This window comes from Dermacentor variabilis, unplaced genomic scaffold, assembly GCF_050947875.1.
Source record: "Dermacentor variabilis isolate Ectoservices unplaced genomic scaffold, ASM5094787v1 scaffold_13, whole genome shotgun sequence".
NCBI lineage: Eukaryota > Metazoa > Arthropoda > Arachnida > Ixodida > Ixodidae > Dermacentor > Dermacentor variabilis.
Genome location: NW_027460291.1, coordinates 27043374 through 27064017, shown reverse-complemented (window position 1 = coordinate 27064017; position 20644 = coordinate 27043374). Strand labels below are relative to the sequence as shown.

The 20644-nt window shown below is 47.1% G+C and overlaps 13 non-coding genes across 13 annotated transcripts; all 13 read left to right on the top strand.

Moving 5' to 3' along the window:
• The first annotated feature begins 2745 nt into the window (after positions 1–2745).
• TRNAM-CAU (transfer RNA methionine (anticodon CAU)) lies at positions 2746–2817 on the top strand. Its single transcript has one exon. It is a non-coding gene; the product is annotated as a tRNA-Met (tRNA).
• Positions 2818–9822: 7005 nt separating this feature from the next.
• On the top strand, positions 9823–9894 carry TRNAM-CAU (transfer RNA methionine (anticodon CAU)). The gene has a single exon. It is a non-coding gene; the product is annotated as a tRNA-Met (tRNA).
• Positions 9895–10094: 200 nt separating this feature from the next.
• TRNAM-CAU (transfer RNA methionine (anticodon CAU)) lies at positions 10095–10166 on the top strand. Its single transcript has one exon. It is a non-coding gene; the product is annotated as a tRNA-Met (tRNA).
• Positions 10167–10364: 198 nt separating this feature from the next.
• Positions 10365–10436, top strand: TRNAM-CAU (transfer RNA methionine (anticodon CAU)). The gene has a single exon. It is a non-coding gene; the product is annotated as a tRNA-Met (tRNA).
• Positions 10437–10636: 200 nt separating this feature from the next.
• On the top strand, positions 10637–10708 carry TRNAM-CAU (transfer RNA methionine (anticodon CAU)). The gene has a single exon. It is a non-coding gene; the product is annotated as a tRNA-Met (tRNA).
• A 203-nt stretch (positions 10709–10911) lies between these two features.
• On the top strand, positions 10912–10983 carry TRNAM-CAU (transfer RNA methionine (anticodon CAU)). Its single transcript has one exon. It is a non-coding gene; the product is annotated as a tRNA-Met (tRNA).
• Positions 10984–11177: 194 nt separating this feature from the next.
• Positions 11178–11249, top strand: TRNAM-CAU (transfer RNA methionine (anticodon CAU)). The gene has a single exon. It is a non-coding gene; the product is annotated as a tRNA-Met (tRNA).
• A 200-nt stretch (positions 11250–11449) lies between these two features.
• Positions 11450–11521, top strand: TRNAM-CAU (transfer RNA methionine (anticodon CAU)). The gene has a single exon. It is a non-coding gene; the product is annotated as a tRNA-Met (tRNA).
• A 2126-nt stretch (positions 11522–13647) lies between these two features.
• On the top strand, positions 13648–13719 carry TRNAM-CAU (transfer RNA methionine (anticodon CAU)). The gene has a single exon. It is a non-coding gene; the product is annotated as a tRNA-Met (tRNA).
• Positions 13720–19635: 5916 nt separating this feature from the next.
• TRNAM-CAU (transfer RNA methionine (anticodon CAU)) lies at positions 19636–19707 on the top strand. The gene has a single exon. It is a non-coding gene; the product is annotated as a tRNA-Met (tRNA).
• Positions 19708–19908: 201 nt separating this feature from the next.
• Positions 19909–19980, top strand: TRNAM-CAU (transfer RNA methionine (anticodon CAU)). Its single transcript has one exon. It is a non-coding gene; the product is annotated as a tRNA-Met (tRNA).
• A 194-nt stretch (positions 19981–20174) lies between these two features.
• Positions 20175–20246, top strand: TRNAM-CAU (transfer RNA methionine (anticodon CAU)). Its single transcript has one exon. It is a non-coding gene; the product is annotated as a tRNA-Met (tRNA).
• A 200-nt stretch (positions 20247–20446) lies between these two features.
• On the top strand, positions 20447–20518 carry TRNAM-CAU (transfer RNA methionine (anticodon CAU)). The gene has a single exon. It is a non-coding gene; the product is annotated as a tRNA-Met (tRNA).
• Positions 20519–20644: the final 126 nt, after the last annotated feature.

Here is a 20644-nt window from a genome sequence, read left to right as displayed (position 1 = left end):
CTAAAAGGGCGCTGGGTCTTGAGAAGGCGTATGGACGAAGAAACCATGTCGAGCAGATTTTAGTGAATGGGAATGTCGTTGAAGACAGTGATGGCATTCAGCGCGCCTTCTTTGAGTACTATCACTCGCTCTTCGCATTTCAGGAAGCGAATGTTGAGGGTTTTAAAGCAGGTTTTCTGCATCGCATGCCACGTTTGAGCGATGACGTAAAAAAGCGATTAGAGGAAAAAATAAGGGAGAGAGAAGTCGAAAAGGCAATCGACGATTTGAACTTGGGTAAATCACCGGGACCTGATGGACTCAGCGCGGGTCTATATAAAGCTTTTAAAAGAGAGCTGGCGCCTTTGCTTGCGCATGTATTTAATGACGCATACGAAAAGAAATCATTACCACCTTCCTTTGGAAAAACGCACACCATTCTAATACCGAAGAGCGATCAAATAGACAAACTGAGATTTGTGTCATCCTACAGACCGATTTCACTAACAAACGTCGATTATAAAATATTTATGAAGGTATTAGCTAGCAGGCTTCAAGGCGTCATCAAGGAAATAGTCGCAGACCATCAAACTTGTGGCATCAAAGGGCGATCTATTTTTTCAAACATCCATAAGATGCGATGTGTGCTCGAGTGCTGTGACGTCATCGGTGGCCGTGTTGCAGTACTTCAGCTCGACCTAGAGAAAGCGTTCGATTGTGTCGCTCACGTTATTTTGTTTGCCATCTTAGATCATGTTAATGTCGGTTCCATCATCACTGAGGGCGTGGCCTTGGCGTACCAGAACTGTACAACAAGATTAATTGTTAACAAGTGTCTGGGGGCCCCCATTAACATCAGGCGTTCAGTGCGCCAAGGCTGCCCCCTCAGTCCGCTATTATTGGCTATCTACGTTGAAGCAATGTGTGTAGCAATTAATGAAAATGACGGAATACGTGGTTTCAGATTGGCAGCGACCGAAGTGAAGTTGCTCGCATATGCAGATGACATTGCAGTGTGTTGCACTGACAAACCAAGTGTAACGGAAACCATATCTGTAGTACAACATTTCTGCGCCGTAACGGGTAGCAGAGTAAACTGGGGCAAATCGCTAGGCCTGTGGCACGGGGACTGGTTTTCTGCACCCGACAATTTCGCGAACGTGAACTGGGTGAAAACTCCGACCAGGTATCTGGGTGTTCCCCTCGACAGGTATAATAGCAGCGACGAATACTGGAGGAACCAAACCAAGGAACTGAAAGAAAAAGTAGACAAATGGAAAAGTACTAACCTGTCCATTTTTGCAAGAGCTACAATTTGTAACGTGTTTTTTATTACTAAGTTATATTACGTCTTGCAAACGCTGTATTGTTTTGAGTAAATGTGCAAAGGCTGCACAGAGTGTTCGCAGTTTTCATCTGGGGATCAACATGGGAAAGGTGCAGCCGAACAAATTTGTTCAGAAGAGTGAAGGATGGGGGTGTGGGCCTGGCGCATCTTTTTGTTCGTCAAGTTGTAAACCGATTTTTGTTTTTTCGCGATGTTCGCGATCCTTTTCTGCGCGCCGTATGTCAGCTAAGGTTGAGTAACGCTTTGCCGGCACATGTTGTTAGCACGGCAAATTTGACTGGAACTCTGCGTGGTTATTTCAAGGAAGTTGTTGACAGTGTACGCTTCCTTTCTGTTCGTTTTACAAATGATTACCTTTGTGATGTGAAAAGGAAAACATTGTATAGAGATGTATGCGACATTGTTTTCCCAGTGCCCTTATACAGAGCCATATACTGTGGAGGGCCAGGACAGGATGTACTTAACAGAGTAAAACAGATGCAGGTGCCACCAGGGGTAAAGACCTTCTTCTTTAAGCTACACACAGGAACGCTCTCCGTGAAGACGTTTCTGGAGGAACGGGGTTGTCTCGTACCTTGGGGGTCGCACAGCTTGATATGCAAGAAGCCCGAAAATATAGATCACGTTTTCCTACATTGCTGGGCGGCAGTTTTCTTCTGGGACGTCTTAAAGCGAACCCTGAAGAAAGAGCTGCCGGTGGACCCCCAAGGTATCAGGTATCTGGCCATTAAAGATGACGACGGGGTTCCCTATGACTTTGTTATGTTAAATGCTCTACACTGTATATGGCGGGCTCGTATGGCAGGGTACCATTGCGATCCTGATGCTAGGCCAGCTCGTGCTTACTTCAAGGAATGTATGTCGCGATTTATTGAAATCCATAAAATACAAGAATGTGTACCGGATTGGCTGTCGAGGCTAGAACCCCTGACAGCCATGAAGGAATTTTAGTATGACAAAGCCGGTCCAATATGGACAGACGGCTTTATTGTGCGGTTTCTTTCCTTACGCACCTTCCGTTTTTTTTTTCCTCCTCCAACGGTTGGAATTTGTGATACACAAGTGTGTGCTAACTGTACCGTCTGAGTAATGTCGAATACCGGCAATAAAAAAAAAAAAAAAAAAAAAAAAAAGCAGCAGAGTGGCGCAGCGAAAGCGTGCCGGGCCCAGAACCCAGAGGTCCGTGGATCGAAACCACGCTCTGTCTCATATTTCCTTTATTTTATTTTGGTGCCATTTAACATAAAGAGCATATCAGCGCAGTAATTTGGTCTCTTATAGCCCTAATTGCCCTCCGAGAAATGCTCTCTTGTGCTCCGCGCTCGTGTTTCTCGCCGTAAAAAAAAAAAAAAAAAAAAAAAAAAAAGACTCCTCTCGTTTACTACAAATATAAACAAATTTACATTGCACGCTGGAGCAGCAGAGTGGCGTAGCGGAAGCGTGCTGGGCCCATAACCCAGAGGTCCGTGGATCGAAACCACGCTCTGCTACATATTTCCTTTATTTCATTTTGGTGCCATTTAACATAAAGAGCATATCAGCGCAGTAATTTGGTCTCTTATAGCCCTAATTGCCCTCCGAGAAATGCTCTCTTGTGCTCCGCGCTCGTGTTTCTCGCCATAAAAAAGAAAGGACTACTATCGTTTATTACAAATATAAACAAATTTACATTGCGCGCTGGAGCAGCAGAGTGGCGCAGCGGTAGCGTGCTGGGCCCATAACCCAGAGGTCCCTGGATCGAAACCACGCTCTGCTACATATTTCCTTTATTTTATTTTGGTTCCATTTAACATAAAGAGCATATCAGCGCAGTAATTTGGTCTCTTATAGCTCTAATTGCCCTCCGAGAAATGCTCTCTTGTGCTCCGCGCTCGTGTTTCTCGCCCTAAAAACAAGAAAAAAAAAAAAAGACTACTCTCGTTTATTACAAATATAAACAAATTTACATTGCTCGCTGGAGCAGCAGAGTGGCGCAGCGGAAGCGTGCTTGGCCCATAAACTAGAGGTACCTGGATCGAAACCACGCTCTGCTACATATTTCCTTTATTTTATTTTCGTTCCATTTAACATAAAGAGCATATCAGCGCAGTAATTTGGTCTCTTATAGCCCTAATTGCCCTCCGAGAAATGCTCTCTTGTGCTCCGCGCTCGTGTTTCTCGCCATAAAAACAAGAAAAAAAAAGACTACTCTCGTTTATTACAAATATAAACAAATTTACATTGCGCGCTGGAGCAGCAGAGTGGCGCAGCGGTAGCGTGCTGGGCCCATAACCCAGAGGTCCGTGGATCGAAACCACACTCTGCTACATACTTCCTTTATCTTATTTTGGTGCCTTTTAACATAAAGAGCATATCAGCGCAGTAATTTGGTCTCTTATAGCTCTAATTGCCCTCCGAGAAATGCTCTCTTGTGCTCCGCGCTCGTGTTTCTCGCCCTAAAAACAAGAAAAAAAAGACTACTCTCGTTTATTACAAATATAAACAAATTTACATTGCTCGCTGGAGCAGCAGAGTGGCGCAGCGGAAGCGTGCTGGGCCAATAAACAAGAGGTCCGTGGATCGAAACCACACTCTGCTACATATTTCCTTTATCTTATTTTGGTGCCTTTTAACATAAAGAGCATATCAGCGCAGTAATTTGGTCTCTTATAGCTCTAATTGCCCTCCGAGAAATGCTCTCTTGTGCTCCGCGCTCGTGTTTCTCGCCCTAAAAACAAGAAAAAAAGACTACTCTCGTTTATTACAAATATAAACAAATTTACATTGCTCGCTGGAGCAGCAGAGTGGCGCAGCGGAAGCGTGCTGGGCCAATAAACAAGAGGTCCGTGGATCGAAACCACGCTCTGCTACATATTTCCTTTATTTCATTTTGGTGCCATTTAACATAAACAGCATATCAGCGCAGTAATTTGGTCTCTTATAGCCCTAATTGCCCTCCGAGAAATGCTCTCTTGTGCTCCGCGCTCGTGTTTCTCGCCATAAAAAAGAAAGGACTACTATCGTTTATTACAAATATAAACAAATTTACATTGCGCGCTGGAGCAGCAGAGTGGCGCAGCGGTAGCGTGCTGGGCCCATAACCCAGAGGTCCGTGGATCGAAACCACACTCTGCTACATATTTCCTTTATCTTATTTTGGTGCCTTTTAACATAAAGAGCATATCAGCGCAGTAATTTGGTCTCTTATAGCTCTAATTGCCCTCCGAGAAATGCTCTCTTGTGCTCCGCGCTCGTGTTTCTCGCCCTAAAAACAAGAAAAAAAAAGACTACTCTCGTTTATTACAAATATAAACAAATTTACATTGCTCGCTGGAGCAGCAGAGTGGCGCAGCGGAAGCGTGCTTGGCCCATAAACTAGAGGTCCCTGGATCGAAACCACGCTCTGCTACATATTTCCTTTATTTTATTTTGGTTCCATTTAACATAAAGAGCATATCAGCGCAGTAATTTGGTCTCTTATAGCCCTAATTGCCCTCCGAGAAATGCTCTCTTGTGCTCCGCGCTCGTGTTTCTCGCCATAAAAAAGAAAAGGCTACTCTCGTTTATTACAAATATAAACAAATTTACATTGCTCGCTGGAGCAGCAGAGTGGCGCAGCATTCTGCTTCCGGCTCCCGAGCTGAACGGATCGCGGGATCATGGGCTCCAATGGAGCGGCATATGCGGCTGTTAGCCGCGGCAACAGGCTTTCGACGGAAGAAGATAAAGATTACCAAATAATTTTGCCTCGCCTACCTACAGGACGTATTGTTTTGAACACAGTTTTTTTGCACGGCGACGCTCGTGTTCGCCCGTTTCGTGTAGAAGATTTTCGAGACGCGCTTCAAGCTGTTGGTATGCTCTCTGGCGTCGTCGCCCTTGGAGCATACCAAATAAACCATGTATGGGCGGTGACGATGAAGACAGCCGAGGCTGCCGAAAAGGTGGCGGCCCTAAAGGAGCTGCAGGTGAAGGGGCGTCGCTGCCTGGTCATCGACCCCAAGGAACAACAGGTGAAGCTTCGTATCCACTGGCTTCTGCATGGGGTGGACGACGAAGACGTCAAGACCGCGCTGGCCTCCTTCGGCAAGGTGACGGAAGTGACCCGGGAGCGCTGGCGAGTGGATGGCGTTTCCGACAAGGGCTCGACGACCCGAGCAGTGCTGCTGCAGCTGAAGGCAGGAATGAAAGTCGACGACCTGCCCCACCAGATCCGCGTCGCCGGCGAGCTTGCGCTGGTGGTAGCCCCAGGACGTCCCATGCAGTGCCTGCGCTGCCGGGGCTCTGGCCACGTTCGTCGTGAATGCAAGGTTCCCCGTTGCTCGCGGTGCAGGCGTTTTGGACACAACGACGCGGACTGTGTGCGTTCATACGCAGTAGCCGCGGGTTCGGCGGAGAGCGAGCCGTCGACGTTAGACCATGTAATGGACGTGACCGAGGCGGAGGAAGCGGCCACGGGAGCTGGAAACGGCAAAGTGGCGGCAGAAACCGGCGCGACGACCAAGCAAGCCGAAGGAGGAAGGAATATCCCTCCCCCCAAAGAACCAGCGGCTACAGTCGAGAGCGTGAAGACGGCCCCGCAAGAAAACGAGAGCCACCAGCCAGCTACGGATGCAACGCGGGCAGAGGCGGACGACAACGCGACCCCTGCTAGCGCCCGCGTCGAATCCGTCTCGGCACCGGTCAAGATATCCCTGCAGCACGAGGAGAAAGTCGACGGAAAGGCCGGCGGTGACTCCGAGGCACCACCCGCTAAGACGCTACCTGGAAGGCGCTCCACCCTCAAGCCTAAGCCGAACCTGGAGACTGACCGTAGGCTTACCCCGAAGCCGACCAAAGAGGAACCCGGGCGACGGCCGCCGGATGGCCACGGAGGCGTCTAGCGGTCAGCTAGACGTTAAGGTGAGCACCATGCTCCGGGCCTTCTCCCCTTCCGGTTTTCACCAATAATGGCTACCAACCCGTCGCTTAGCCTCGGCACGCTAAACGTTCGAGGTCTGGCCGCCAAAAGGAAACAGAGTCAGGTTTACAGACTACTAGTGGACCACGACCTCGACGTTTTAGCAGTGCAAGAAACCAAGGTAGACGGCGAGGAGGAGACCGGGAGCATGGTGCAAAGGTTCACGTATAACTACTATACGGTAGTGAGCCACGCCTTAGGGACTTCGGCAGGGTGTGTGCTGTTCGTGAGGAAGCTCCCTGGTCTTGTTATAGATGGTTACTTCTCCTGTACTTCTGGTCGACTTGTCTTTTGTGACTTCAGCTATTGTAATGTCCAATGGCGCGTGTTTTGCATTTATGCGCCTAATACTGTGCAAGAGAGGGCAAATTTCTTTTTGAGTTTAAACCATCATTTACATGTGCAAGAAATGATAGCCTGTGTAGGCGACTTCAACTGCGTATTGAAAGCTGAGGATAGGTCTACGCGTCGCGTGGTTTGTGACAAAAGTAGTGATATCCTGGCGCAGATCACACACAATTTCGAATTAGAAGATATCGCAGAATGTTTTCGCGGTCACGGAGACGTAAGCTACACTCACTTTCAGGGCACAAGTCACGCACGCTTAGACCGTATCTATCTTTCATATGATTTAGTTGAAAAATGCCAGTGCTACACAGTTATGGCCATATCATATTCTGACCACTGCCTGGTAAAATGCACGGTGGGCAGGAAGAAAGAACGAAACAAGTTCGTCTGGGAACTGTGGAAATCGAATGCAGAGCTGTTACGGGATGAAACTTTTAACGAAAATGTAGTGGCTGCTCTGAATTCTTTTGGAACAGACAGTTCTAAGAAATTTGGTGAGGAATGGGAGTTGCTGAAGCAAAGCATTAAATTGAAGGCAATCGAAAGAAGCAGCATACTGCGATATGAACAAAAGGCCAGAGAAAAGGATTTAACAACATTGCTAGAAAAATTTGCGAAGCTTGAATGCATGCAACCTGGCGCCTATCAACAAGATATGCGCGCCGTTAAGAAGAAGCTCGAGGTATTCGACGAAGATCGCTTCCGAGGTGCGCTAGTGCGCGCCAGAGCAGAAAGGCTATCATGCGGGGAAACGCCAACGAAAAGAGCACTGGGGTTAGAAAAAAAGCACTCGAGACGTAAGCAGATTGAGGCTATCGAATATGAAGGGGTGGTATTAACGGATAACAATAATATAGGGCGTGCTTTCTTTGAGCATTACAAAGAACTTTTTTACATTCAGGCCTGTCAACATGCACGATTTCAAGAAATTATTTTTGCAACGAATCCCACAGCTGTCGAGTGAGGTTAAAGAAACCTTAGAACGACCATTAACAGAACATGAAGTGATGAAAGCCATCGAAGACCTGAATCCTGGGAAGTCGCCAGGTCCAGACGGTCTTTGTGCCGCATGGTACAAATCGTTCAAAAGCCACCTAGCTCCTATCTTAACAGCAGTTTTCAATGAAGCATATGAACTGAAAATACTTCCACCATCCTTTGGCCAGTCCCATACCGTACTAATACCGAAAACAGAAGAGACCGAAAAGCTCAAGCAACTTTCCTCCTACAGACCCATAGCGCTTACTAACTGTGACTACAAAATATTGATGAAGGTGTTGGCACGACGGGTCCAGTCAGTTATTCAGGAAGTAGTCGGCCCACACCAGACGTGTGGTATTCGTGGAAGAACCATTTTCACTAACATCCATAAAATGAAGTGTGTGCTGGAGTGTTGTGACGCCATGTGCGATGCAGTAGCCATCCTCCAGCTAGACTTGGAGAAGGCGTTTGATTGTGTTTCTCACGACATATTGCTTACCATCCTCGAACACGTTAATTTTGGCCACATAATCACTGAAGGGGTGACCATGGCGTACCGGAGCTGCTATACCAGACTTATAATTAATCAGATGTTGGGGGCCCCCATTAACGTGAAGCGCTCCGTTCGCCAGGGTTGTCCACTCAGTCCACTCCTGTTTTGTGTCTACATAGAAACGCTATGTCTGGCCATCATTGAAAATGAACGTATTAAGGGGTTTAGTCTTCAATCAGCAGAAGTGAAGCTACTGGCATACGCTGACGATGTGGCTGTGTGCTGTAAGGACAAACAAAGTGTATTGAATACTGTTAATATCGTCAAAAAGTTTGGTAACGTCACTAACAGCTACGTTAACTGGCAGAAATGTTTGGGGTTTTGGCATGGAAGATGGGCGTCTACACCAGACCACTTTTCGAACGTAAAATGGGTCACGACGCCAGTTAAGTACCTTGGAGCACTCCTTGATGCCTACAAGGACAGTAGCGAGTACTGGAAGGAGCGGACAAAACAACTAAAAGAAAAAGCCGACCGATGGAACGCCTGTTACCTATCAATATTCGCGAGAGCTACAGCGTGCAACATGTTTCTCGTGACAAAGATCTGGTACGTAATGCAGGTACTACAGTGCTCTCGTATTAATGTGCAGAAACTGCACCACGTGTTCGCTGTATTCGTGTGGGCATCAAGCTGGGAGCGATGTAGCCGAGATAATCTCTTCCGGCGCGTGAAGGATGGTGGTCTGGGGTTGGCGCACCTCTTCTTGCGTCAACTGGTGAATAGATTCTCCTTCTTTCGAGATACAAACGACCCATTTCTGCGCACGGTGATCCAAATGAGGCTGTCAAGATCACTTCCCGAATTCGTTGTAGGTACGGAAATAATGCCAGGACCAGTCCGTGGTTTCTTTCGGGAAATAGTTCAGAGTGTTTCCTTTTTGCGTGTTCGTTTTTCAAGTGCATATTTGTGGAGTGTAAAACGGGAAACGTTATATCGTGATTTATGTGACAGTGTTTTGCTAGCACCTATGTACAGAGCCCCGTACAGTGGAGGCCCAGGCCTATATGTATTGAAAAGGGTGAAGAAGATGCCAGTTCAACCAGCCACTAAATCGTTCTTTTTTAAATTACACACTGGTACTGTACCTGTTAAAATCTTCCTTGAACAACGTGGGTTCTACATGCCATGGGGAACCCACTGCCTTATATGTAAAAAAAACAGAAAGCATAGATCACGTCTTCATCCACTGTAGGGAAGGGGTCTTTTTCTGGGACGTGCTACAAAGGACTCTAAAAAAGGAGCTACCTATAGATCCCAACGGAATCAGGTTTCTGCCAGTATATGACGACGAAGGTTTCCCGTACGACCTGATCGTGCTTACGGGCCTCCACAGTTTATGGCGCGCAAGAATGGCGGGTTACCATTGTGACCCGGATGCCCGACCGGCGCGTCTGTACTTTTGTGAATCCATGCAACGGTATGTGGAAGTGATCAAGATGCAACAGCCTGTTCCTGAGTGGCTGTCGAGGGTTGTACGCCTTACAGCACTAAAGGAATTTTAATCCGACAACGTCGTGCCACAGTAGCGGACGGCAGCGAATGTAAATATTACTGTTCCTTGTTCCGTTTGTGTATTCATCCCTTTTTGCTTCTTTGGTCTTTGTTTATATCATTTAGGAATTTGTGTTGTGTTATGTCGAGGACTGGCAATATAGAAAAAAAAAAAACAGCAGCAGAGTGGCGTAGCGGAAGCGTGCTGGGCCCATAACCCAGAGGTCCGTGGATCGAAACCACGCTCTGCTACATATTTCCTTTATTTTATTTTGGTGCCATTTAACATAAAGAGCATATCAGCGCAGTAATTTGGTCTCTTATAGCCCTAATTGCCCTCCGAGAAATGCTCTCTTGTGCTCCGCGCTCGTGTTTCTCGCCGTAAAAAAAAAAAAAAAAAGACTCCTCTCGTTTATTACAAATATAAATAAATTTACATTGCACGCTGGAGCAGCAGAGTGGCGCAGCGGAAGCGTGCTGGGCCCATAACCCAGAGGTCCGTGGATCGAAACCACGCTCTGCTACGTATTTCCTTTATTTTAATTTGGTGCCATTTAACATAAAGAGCATATCAGCGCAGTAATTTGGTCTCTTATAGCCCTAATTGCCCTCCGAGAAATGCTCTCTTGTGCTCCGCGCTCGCGTTTCTCGCCGTAAAAAAAAAAAAAAAGACTCCTCTCGTTTATTACAAATATAAACAAATTTACATTGCACGCTGGAGCAGCAGAGTGGCGCAGCGGAAGCGTGCTGGGCCCATAACCCAGAGGTCCGTGGATCGAAACCACGCTCTGCTACATATTTCCTTTATTTTATTTTGGTGCCATTTAACATAAAGAGCATATCAGCGCAGTAATTTGGTCTCTTATAGCCCTAATTGCCCTCCGAGAAATACTCTCTTGTGCTCCGCGCTCGTGTTTCTCGCCGTAAAAAAAAAAAAAAAAAGACTCCTCTCGTTTATTACAAATATAAATAAATTTACATTGCACGCTGGAGCAGCAGAGTGGCGCAGCGGAAGCGTGCTGGGCCCATAACCCAGAGGTCCGTGGATCGAAACCACGCTCTGCTACATATTTCCTTTATTTTATTTTGGTGCCATTTAACATAAAGAGCATATCAGCGCAGTAATTTGGTCTCTTATAGCCCTAATTGCCCTCCGAGAAATGCTCTCTTGTGCTCCGCGCTCGTGTTTCTAGCCGTAAAAAAAAAAAAAAGAAAGAGACTCCTCTCGTTTATTACAAATATAAACAAATTTACATTGCACGCTGGAGCAGCAGAGTGGCGCAGCGGAAGCGTGCTGGGCCCATAACCCAGAGGTCCGTGGATCGAAACCACGCTCTGCTACATATTTCCTTTATTTCATTTTGGTGCCATTTAACATAAAGAGCATATCAGCGCAGTAATTTGGTCTCTTATAGCCCTAATTGCCCTCCGAGAAATACTCTCTTGTGCTCCGCGCTCGCGTTTCTCGCCATAAAAAAGAAAAGACTACTCTCGTTTATTACAAATATAAACAAATTTACATTGCAGGCTGGAGCAGCAGAGTGGCGCAGCGGAAGCGTGCTGGGCCCATAACCCAGAGGTCCGTGGATCGAAACCACGCTCTGCTACATATTTCCTTTATTTCATTTTGGTGCCATTTAACATAAAGAGCATATCAGCGCAGTAATTTGGTCTCTTATAGCCCTAATTGCCCTCCGAGAAATGTTCTCTTGTGCTCCGCGCTCGTGTTTCTCGCCGTAAAAAAAAAAAAAAAAAGACTCCTCTCGTTTATTACAAATATAAACAAATTTACATTGCACGCTGGAGCAGCAGAGTGGCGCAGCGGAAGCGTGCTGGGCCCATAACCCAGAGGTCCGTGGATCGAAACCACGCTCTGCTACATATTTCCTTTATTTCATTTTGGTGCGATTTAACATAAAGAGCATATCAGCGCAGTAATTTGGTCTCTTATAGCCCTAATTGCCCTCCGAGAAATACTCTCTTGTGCTCCGCGCTCGCGTTTCTCGCCATAAAAAAGAAAAGACTACTCTCGTTTATTACAAATATAAACAAATTTGCATTACACGCTGGAGCAGCTGAGTGGCGCAGCGGAAGCGTGCTGGGCCCATAACCCAGAGGTCCGTGGATCGAAACCACGCTCTGCTACATATTTCCTTTATTTCATTTTGGTGCCATTTAACATAAAGAGCATATCAGCGCAGTAATTTGGTCTCTTATAGCCCTAATTGCCCTCCGAGAAATGCTCTCTTGTGCTCCGCGCTCGTGTTTCTCGCCATAAAAAAGAAAAGACTACTCTCGTTTATTACAAATATAAACAAATTTACATTACACGCTGGAACAGCAGAGTGGCGCAGCGGACTGGGGCAAATCGCTAGGCCTGTGGCACGGGGACTGGTTTTCTGCACCCGACTATTTCGCGAACGTGAACTGGGTGAAAACTCCGACCAGGTATCTGGGTGTTCCCCTCGACAGGTATAATAGCAGCGACGAATACTGGAGGAACCAAACCAAGGAACTGAAAGAAAAAGTAGACAAATGGAAAAGTACTAACCTGTCCATTTTTGCAAGAGCGACAATTTGTAACGTGTTTTTTATTACTAAGTTATATTACGTCTTGCAAACGCTGTATTGTTCTAGAGTAAATGTGCAAAAGCTGCACAGAGTGTTCGCAGTTTTCATCTGGGGATCAACATGGGAAAGGTGCAGCCGAACAAATTTGTTCAGAAGAGTGAAGGATGGGGGTGTGGGCCTGGCGCATCTTTTTGTTCGTCAAGTTGTAAACCGATTTTTGTTTTTTCGCGATGTTCGCGATCCTTTTCTGCGCGCCGTATGTCAGCTAAGGTTGAGTAACGCTTTGCCGGCACATGTTGTTAGCACGGCAAATTTGACTGGAACTCTGCGTGGTTATTTCAAGGAAGTTGTTGACAGTGTACGCTTCCTTTCTGTTCGTTTTACAAATGATTACCTTTGTGATGTGAAAAGGAAAACATTGTATAGAGATGTATGCGACATTGTTTTCCCAGTGCCCTTATACAGAGCCATATACAGTGGAGGGCCAGGACAGGATGTACTTAAAAGAGTAAAACAGATGCAGGTGCCACCAGGGGTAAAGACCTTCTTCTTTAAGCTACACACAGGAACGCTCTCCGTGAAGACGTTTCTGGAGGAACGGGGTTGTCTCGTACCTTGGGGGTCGCACTGCTTGATATGCAAGAAGCCCGAAAATATAGATCACGTTTTCCTACATTGCTGGGCGGCAGTTTTCTTCTGGGACGTCTTAAAGTGAACCCTGAAGAAAGAGCTGCCGGTGGAACCCCAAGGTATCAGGTATCTGGCCATTAAAGATGACGACGGGGTTCCCTATGACTTTGTTATGTTAAATGCTCTACACTGTATATGGCGGGCTCGTATGGCAGGGTACCATTGCGATCCTGATGCTAGGCCAGCTCGTGCTTACTTCAAGGAATGTATGTCGCGATTTATTGAAATCCATAAAATACAAGAATGTGTACCGGATTGGCTGTCGAGGCTAGAACCCCTGACAGCCATGAAGGAATTTTAGTACGACAAAGCCAGTCCAATATGGACAGACGGCTTTATTGTGTGGTTTCTTTCCTTACTCACCTTCCGTTTTTTTTTCCTCCTCCAACGGTTGGAATTTGTGATACACAAGTGTGTGCTAACTGTACCGTCTGAGTAATGTCGAAGACCGGCAATAAATAAAAAAAAAAAAGCAGAGTGGCGCAGCGGAAGCGTGCTGGACCCATAACCCAGAGGTCCGTGGATCGAAACCACGCTCTGCTACATATTTCCTTTATTCCATTTTGGTGCCATTGAACATAAAGAGCATATCAGCGCAGTAATTTGGTCTCTTATAGCCCTAATTGCCCTCCGAGAAATGCTCTCTTGTGCTCCGCGCTCGTGTTTCTCGCCGTAAAAAAAAAAAAAAAAAAGACTCCTCTCGTTTATTACAAATATAAATAAATTTACATTGCACGCTGGAGCAGCAGAGTGGCGCAGCGGAAGCGTGCTGGGCCCATAACCCAGAGGTCCGTGGATCGAAACCACGCTCTGCTACATATTTCCTTTATTCCATTTTGGTGCCATTGAACATAAAGAGCATATCAGCGCAGTAATTTGGTCTCTTATAGCCCTAATTGCCCTCCGAGAAATGCTCTCTTGTGCTCCGCGCTCGTGTTTCTCGCCGTAAAAAAAAAAAAAAAAAAAGACTCCTCTCGTTTATTACAAATATAAACAAATTTACATTGCACGCTGGAGCAGCAGAGTGGCGCAGCGGAAGCGTGCTGGGCCAATAAACAAGAGGTCCGTGGATCGAAACCACGCTCTGCTACATATTTCCTTTATTTCATTTTGGTGCCATTTAACATAAACAGCATATCAGCGCAGTAATTTGGTCTCTTATAGCCCTAATTGCCCTCCGAGAAATGCTCTCTTGTGCTCCGCGCTCGTGTTTCTCGCCATAAAAAAGAAAGGACTACTATCGTTTATTACAAATATAAACAAATTTACATTGCGCGCTGGAGCAGCAGAGTGGCGCAGCGGTAGCGTGCTGGGCCCATAACCCAGAGGTCCGTGGATCGAAACCACACTCTGCTACATATTTCCTTTATCTTATTTTGGTGCCTTTTAACATAAAGAGCATATCAGCGCAGTAATTTGGTCTCTTATAGCTCTAATTGCCCTCCGAGAAATGCTCTCTTGTGCTCCGCGCTCGTGTTTCTCGCCCTAAAAACAAGAAAAAAAAGACTACTCTCGTTTATTACAAATATAAACAAATTTACATTGCTCGCTGGAGCAGCAGAGTGGCGCAGCGGAAGCGTGCTTGGCCCATAAACTAGAGGTCCCTGGATCGAAACCACGCTCTGCTACATATTTCCTTTATTTTATTTTGGTTCCATTTAACATAAAGAGCATATCAGCGCAGTAATTTGGTCTCTTATAGCCCTAATTGCCCTCCGAGAAATGCTCTCTTGTGCTCCGCGCTCGTGTTTCTCGCCATAAAAAAGAAAAGGCTACTCTCGTTTATTACAAATATAAACAAATTTACATTGCTCGCTGGAGCAGCAGAGTGGCGCAGCATTCTGCTTCCGGCTCCCGAGCTGAACGGATCGCGGGATCATGGGCTCCAATGGAGCGGCATATGCGGCTGTTAGCCGCGGCAACAGGCTTTCGACGGAAGAAGATAAAGATTACCAAATAATTTTGCCTCGCCTACCTACAGGACGTATTGTTTTGAACACAGTTTTTTTGCACGGCGACGCTCGTGTTCGCCCGTTTCGTGTAGAAGATTTTCGAGACGCGCTTCAAGCTGTTGGTATGCTCTCTGGCGTCGTCGCCCTTGGAGCATACCAAATAAACCATGTATGGGCGGTGACGATGAAGACAGCCGAGGCTGCCGAAAAGGTGGCGGCCCTAAAGGAGCTGCAGGTGAAGGGGCGTCGCTGCCTGGTCATCGACCCCAAGGAACAACAGGTGAAGCTTCGTATCCACTGGCTTCTGCATGGGGTGGACGACGAAGACGTCAAGACCGCGCTGGCCTCCTTCGGCAAGGTGACGGAAGTGACCCGGGAGCGCTGGCGAGTGGATGGCGTTTCCGACAACGGCTCGACGACCCGAGCAGTGCTGCTGCAGCTGAAGGCAGGAATGAAAGTCGACGACCTGCCCCACCAGATCCGCGTCGCCGGCGAGCTTGCGCTGGTGGTAGCCCCAGGACGTCCCATGCAGTGCCTGCGCTGCCGGGGCTCTGGCCACGTTCGTCGTGAATGCAAGGTTCCCCGTTGCTCGCGGTGCAGGCGTTTTGGACACAACGACGCGGACTGTGTGCGTTCATACGCAGTAGCCGCGGGTTCGGCGGAGAGCGAGCCGTCGACGTTAGACCATGTAATGGACGTGACCGAGGCGGAGGAAGCGGCCACGGGAGCTGGAAACGGCAAAGTGGCGGCAGAAACCGGCGCGACGACCAAGCAAGCCGAAGGAGGAAGGAATATCCCTCCCCCCAAAGAACCAGCAGCTACAGTCGAGAGCGTGAAGACGGCCCCGCAAGAAAACGAGAGCCACCAGCCAGCTACGGATGCAACGCGGGCAGAGGCGGACGACAACGCGACCCCTGCTAGCGCCCGCGTCGAATCCGTCTCGGCACCGGTCAAGATATCCCTGCAGCACGAGGAGAAAGTCGACGGAAAGGCCGGCGGTGACTCCGAGGCACCACCCGCTAAGACGCTACCTGGAAGGCGCTCCACCCTCAAGCCTAAGCCGAACCTGGAGACTGACCGTAGGCTTACCCCGAAGCCGACCAAAGAGGAACCCGGGCGACGGCCGCCGGATGGCCACGGAGGCGTCTAGCGGTCAGCTAGACGTTAAGGTGAGCACCATGCTCCGGGCCTTCTCCCCTTCCGGTTTTCACCAATAATGGCTACCAACCCGTCGCTTAGCCTCGGCACGCTAAACGTTCGAGGTCTGGCCGCCAAAAGGAAACAGAGTCAGGTTTACAGACTACTAGTGGACCACGACCTCGACGTTTTAGCAGTGCAAGAAACCAAGGTAGACGGCGAGGAGGAGACCGGGAGCATGGTGCAAAGGTTCACGTATAACTACTATACGGTAGTGAGCCACGCCTTAGGGACTTCGGCAGGGTGTGTGCTGTTCGTGAGGAAGCTCCCTGGTCTTGTTATAGATGGTTACTTCTCCTGTACTTCTGGTCGACTTGTCTTTTGTGACTTCAGCTATTGTAATGTCCAATGGCGCGTGTTTTGCATTTATGCGCCTAATACTGTGCAAGAGAGGGCAAATTTCTTTTTGAGTTTAAACCATCATTTACATGTGCAAAAAATGATAGCCTGTGTAGGCGACTTCAACTGCGTATTGAAAGCTGAGGATAGGTCTACGCGTCGCGTGGTTTGTGACAAAAGTAGTGATATCCTGGCGCAGATCACACACAATTTCGAATTAGAAGATATCGCAGAATGTTTTCGCGGTCACGGAGACGTAAGCTACACTCACTTTCAGGGCACAAGTCACGCACGCTTAGACCGTATCTATCTTTCATATGATTTAGTTGAAAAATGCCAGTGCTACACAGTTATGGCCATATCATATTCTGACCACTGCCTGGTAAAATGCACGGTGGGCAGGAAGAAAGAACGAAACAAGTTCGTCTGGGAACTGTGGAAATTGAATGCAGAGCTGTTACGGGATGAAACTTTTAACGAAAATGTAGTGGCTGCTCTGAATTCTTTTGGAACAGACAGTTCTAAGAAATTTGGTGAGGAATGGGAGTTGCTGAAGCAAAGCATTAAATTGAAGGCAATCGAAAGAAGTAGCATACTGCGATATGAACAAAAGGCCAGAGAAAAGGATTTAACAACATTGCTAGAAAAATTTGCGAAGCTTGAATGCATGCAACCTGGCGCCTATCAACAAGATATGCGCGCCGTTAAGAAGAAGCTCGAGGTATTCGACGAAGATCGCTTCCGAGGTGCGCTAGTGCGCGCCAGAGCAGAAAGGCTATCATGCGGGGAAACGCCAACGAAAAGAGCACTGGGGTTAGAAAAAAAGCACTCGAGACGTAAGCAGATTGAGGCTATCGAATATGAAGGGGTGGTATTAACGGATAACAATAATATAGGGCGTGCTTTCTTTGAGCATTACAAAGAACTTTTTTACATTCAGGCCTGTCAACATGCACGATTTCAAGAAATTATTTTTGCAACGAATCCCACAGCTGTCGAGTGAGGTTAAAGAAACCTTAGAACGACCATTAACAGAACATGAAGTGATGAAAGCCATCGAAGACCTGAATCCTGGGAAGTCGCCAGGTCCAGACGGTCTTTGTGCCGCATGGTACAAATCGTTCAAAAGCCACCTAGCTCCTATCTTAACAGCAGTTTTCAATGAAGCATATGAACTGAAAATACTTCCACCATCCTTTGGCCAGTCCCATACCGTACTAATACCGAAAACAGAAGAGACCGAAAAGCTCAAGCAACTTTCCTCCTACAGACCCATAGCGCTTACTAACTGTGACTACAAAATATTGATGAAGGTGTTGGCACGACGGGTCCAGTCAGTTATTCAGGAAGTAGTCGGCCCACACCAGACGTGTGGTATTCGTGGAAGAACCATTTTCACTAACATCCATAAAATGAAGTGTGTGCTGGAGTGTTGTGACGCCATGTGCGATGCAGTAGCCATCCTCCAGCTAGACTTGGAGAAGGCGTTTGATTGTGTTTCTCACGACATATTGCTTACCATCCTCGAACACGTTAATTTTGGCCACATAATCACTGAAGGGGTGACCATGGCGTACCGGAGCTGCTATACCAGACTTATAATTAATCAGATGTTGGGGGCCCCCATTAACGTGAAGCGCTCCGTTCGCCAGGGTTGTCCACTCAGTCCACTCCTGTTTTGTGTCTACATAGAAACGCTATGTCTGGCCATCATTGAAAATGAACGTATTAAGGGGTTTAGTCTTCAATCAGCAGAAGTGAAGCTACTGGCATACGCTGACGATGTGGCTGTGTGCTGTAAGGACAAACAAAGTGTATTGAATACTGTTAATATCGTCAAAAAGTTTGGTAACGTCACTAACAGCTACGTTAACTGGCAGAAATGTTTGGGGTTTTGGCATGGAAGATGGGCGTCTACACCAGACCACTTTTCGAACGTAAAATGGGTCACGACGCCAGTTAAGTACCTTGGAGCACTCCTTGATGCCTACAAGGACAGTAGCGAGTACTGGAAGGAGCGGACAAAACAACTAAAAGAAAAAGCCGACCGATGGAACGCCTGTTACCTATCAATATTCGCGAGAGCTACAGCGTGCAACATGTTTCTCGTGACAAAGATCTGGTACGTAATGCAGGTACTACAGTGCTCTCGTATTAATGTGCAGAAACTGCACCACGTGTTCGCTGTATTCGTGTGGGCATCAAGCTGGGAGCGATGTAGCCGAGAAAATCTCTTCCGGCGCGTGAAGGATGGTGGTCTGGGGTTGGCGCACCTCTTCTTGCGTCAACTGGTGAATAGATTCTCCTTCTTTCGAGATACAAACGACCCATTTCTGCGCACGGTGATCCAAATGAGGCTGTCAAGATCACTTCCCGAATTCGTTGTAGGTACGGAAATAATGCCAGGACCAGTCCGTGGTTTCTTTCGGGAAATAGTTCAGAGTGTTTCCTTTTTGCGTGTTCGTTTTTCAAGTGCATATTTGTGGAGTGTAAAACGGGAAACGTTATATCGTGATTTATGTGACAGTGTTTTGCTAGCACCTATGTACAGAGCCCCGTACAGTGGAGGCCCAGGCCTATATGTATTGAAAAGGGTGAAGAAGATGCCAGTTCAACCAGCCACTAAATCGTTCTTTTTTAAATTACACACTGGTACTGTACCTGTTAAAATCTTCCTTGAACAACGTGGGTTCTACATGCCATGGGGAACCCACTGCCTTATATGTAAAAAAACAGAAAGCATAGATCACGTCTTCATCCACTGTTGGGAAGGGGTCTTTTTCTGGGACGTGCTACAAAGGACTCTAAAAAAGGAGCTACCTATAGATCCCAACGGAATCAGGTTTCTGCCAGTATATGACGACGAAGGTTTCCCGTACGACCTGATCGTGCTTACGGGCCTCCACAGTTTATGGCGCGCAAGAATGGCGGGTTACCATTGTGACCCGGATGCCCGACCGGCGCGTCTGTACTTTTGTGAATCCATGCAACGGTATGTGGAAGTGATCAAGATGCAACAGCCTGTTCCTGAGTGGCTGTCGAGGGTTGTACGCCTTACAGCACTAAAGGAATTTTAATCCGACAACGTCGTGCCACAGTAGCGGACGGCAGCGAATGTAAATATTACTGTTCCTTGTTCCGTTTGTGTATTCATCCCTTTTTGCTTCTTTGGTCTTTGTTTATATCATTTAGGAATTTGTGTTGTGTTATGTCGAGGACTGGCAATATAGAAAAAAAAAACAGCAGCAGAGTGGCGTAGCGGAAGCGTGCTGGGCCCATAACCCAGAGGTCCGTGGATCGAAACCACGCTCTGCTACATATTTCCTTTATTTTATTTTGGTGCCATTTAACATAAAGAGCATATCAGCGCAGTAATTTGGTCTCTTATAGCCCTAATTGCCCTCCGAGAAATGCTCTCTTGTGCTCCGCGCTCGTGTTTCTCGCCGTAAAAAAAAAAAAAAAAAAGACTCCTCTCGTTTATTACAAATATAAATAAATTTACATTGCACGCTGGAGCAGCAGAGTGGCGCAGCGGAAGCGTGCTGGGCCCATAACCCAGAGGTCCGTGGATCGAAACCACGCTCTGCTACGTATTTCCTTTATTTTAATTTGGTGCCATTTAACATAAAGAGCATATCAGCGCAGTAATTTGGTCTCTTATAGCCCTAATTGCCCTCCGAGAAATGCTCTCTTGTGCTCCGCGCTCGCGTTTCTCGCCATAAAAAAGAAAAGACTACTCTCGTTTATTACAAATATAAACAAATTTACATTGCAGGCTGGAGCAGCAGAGTGGCGCAGCGGAAGCGTGCTGGGCCCATAACCCAGAGGTCCGTGGATCGAAACCACGCTCTGCTACATATTTCCTTTATTTCATTTTGGTGCCATTTAACATAAAGAGCATATCAGCGCAGTAATTTGGTCTCTTATAGCCCTAATTGCCCTCCGAGAAATGTTCTCTTGTGCTCCGCGCTCGTGTTTCTCGCCGTAAAAAAAAAAAAAAAAAGACTCCTCTCGTTTATTACAAATATAAACAAATTTACATTGCACGCTGGAGCAGCAGAGTGGCGCAGCGGAAGCGTGCTGGGCCCATAACCCAGAGGTCCGTGGATCGAAACCACGCTCTGCTACATATTTCCTTTATTTCATTTTGGTGCCATTTAACATAAAGAGCATATCAGCGCAGTAATTTGGTCTCTTATAGCCCTAATTGCCCTCCGAGAAATACTCTCTTGTGCTCCGCGCTCGCGTTTCTC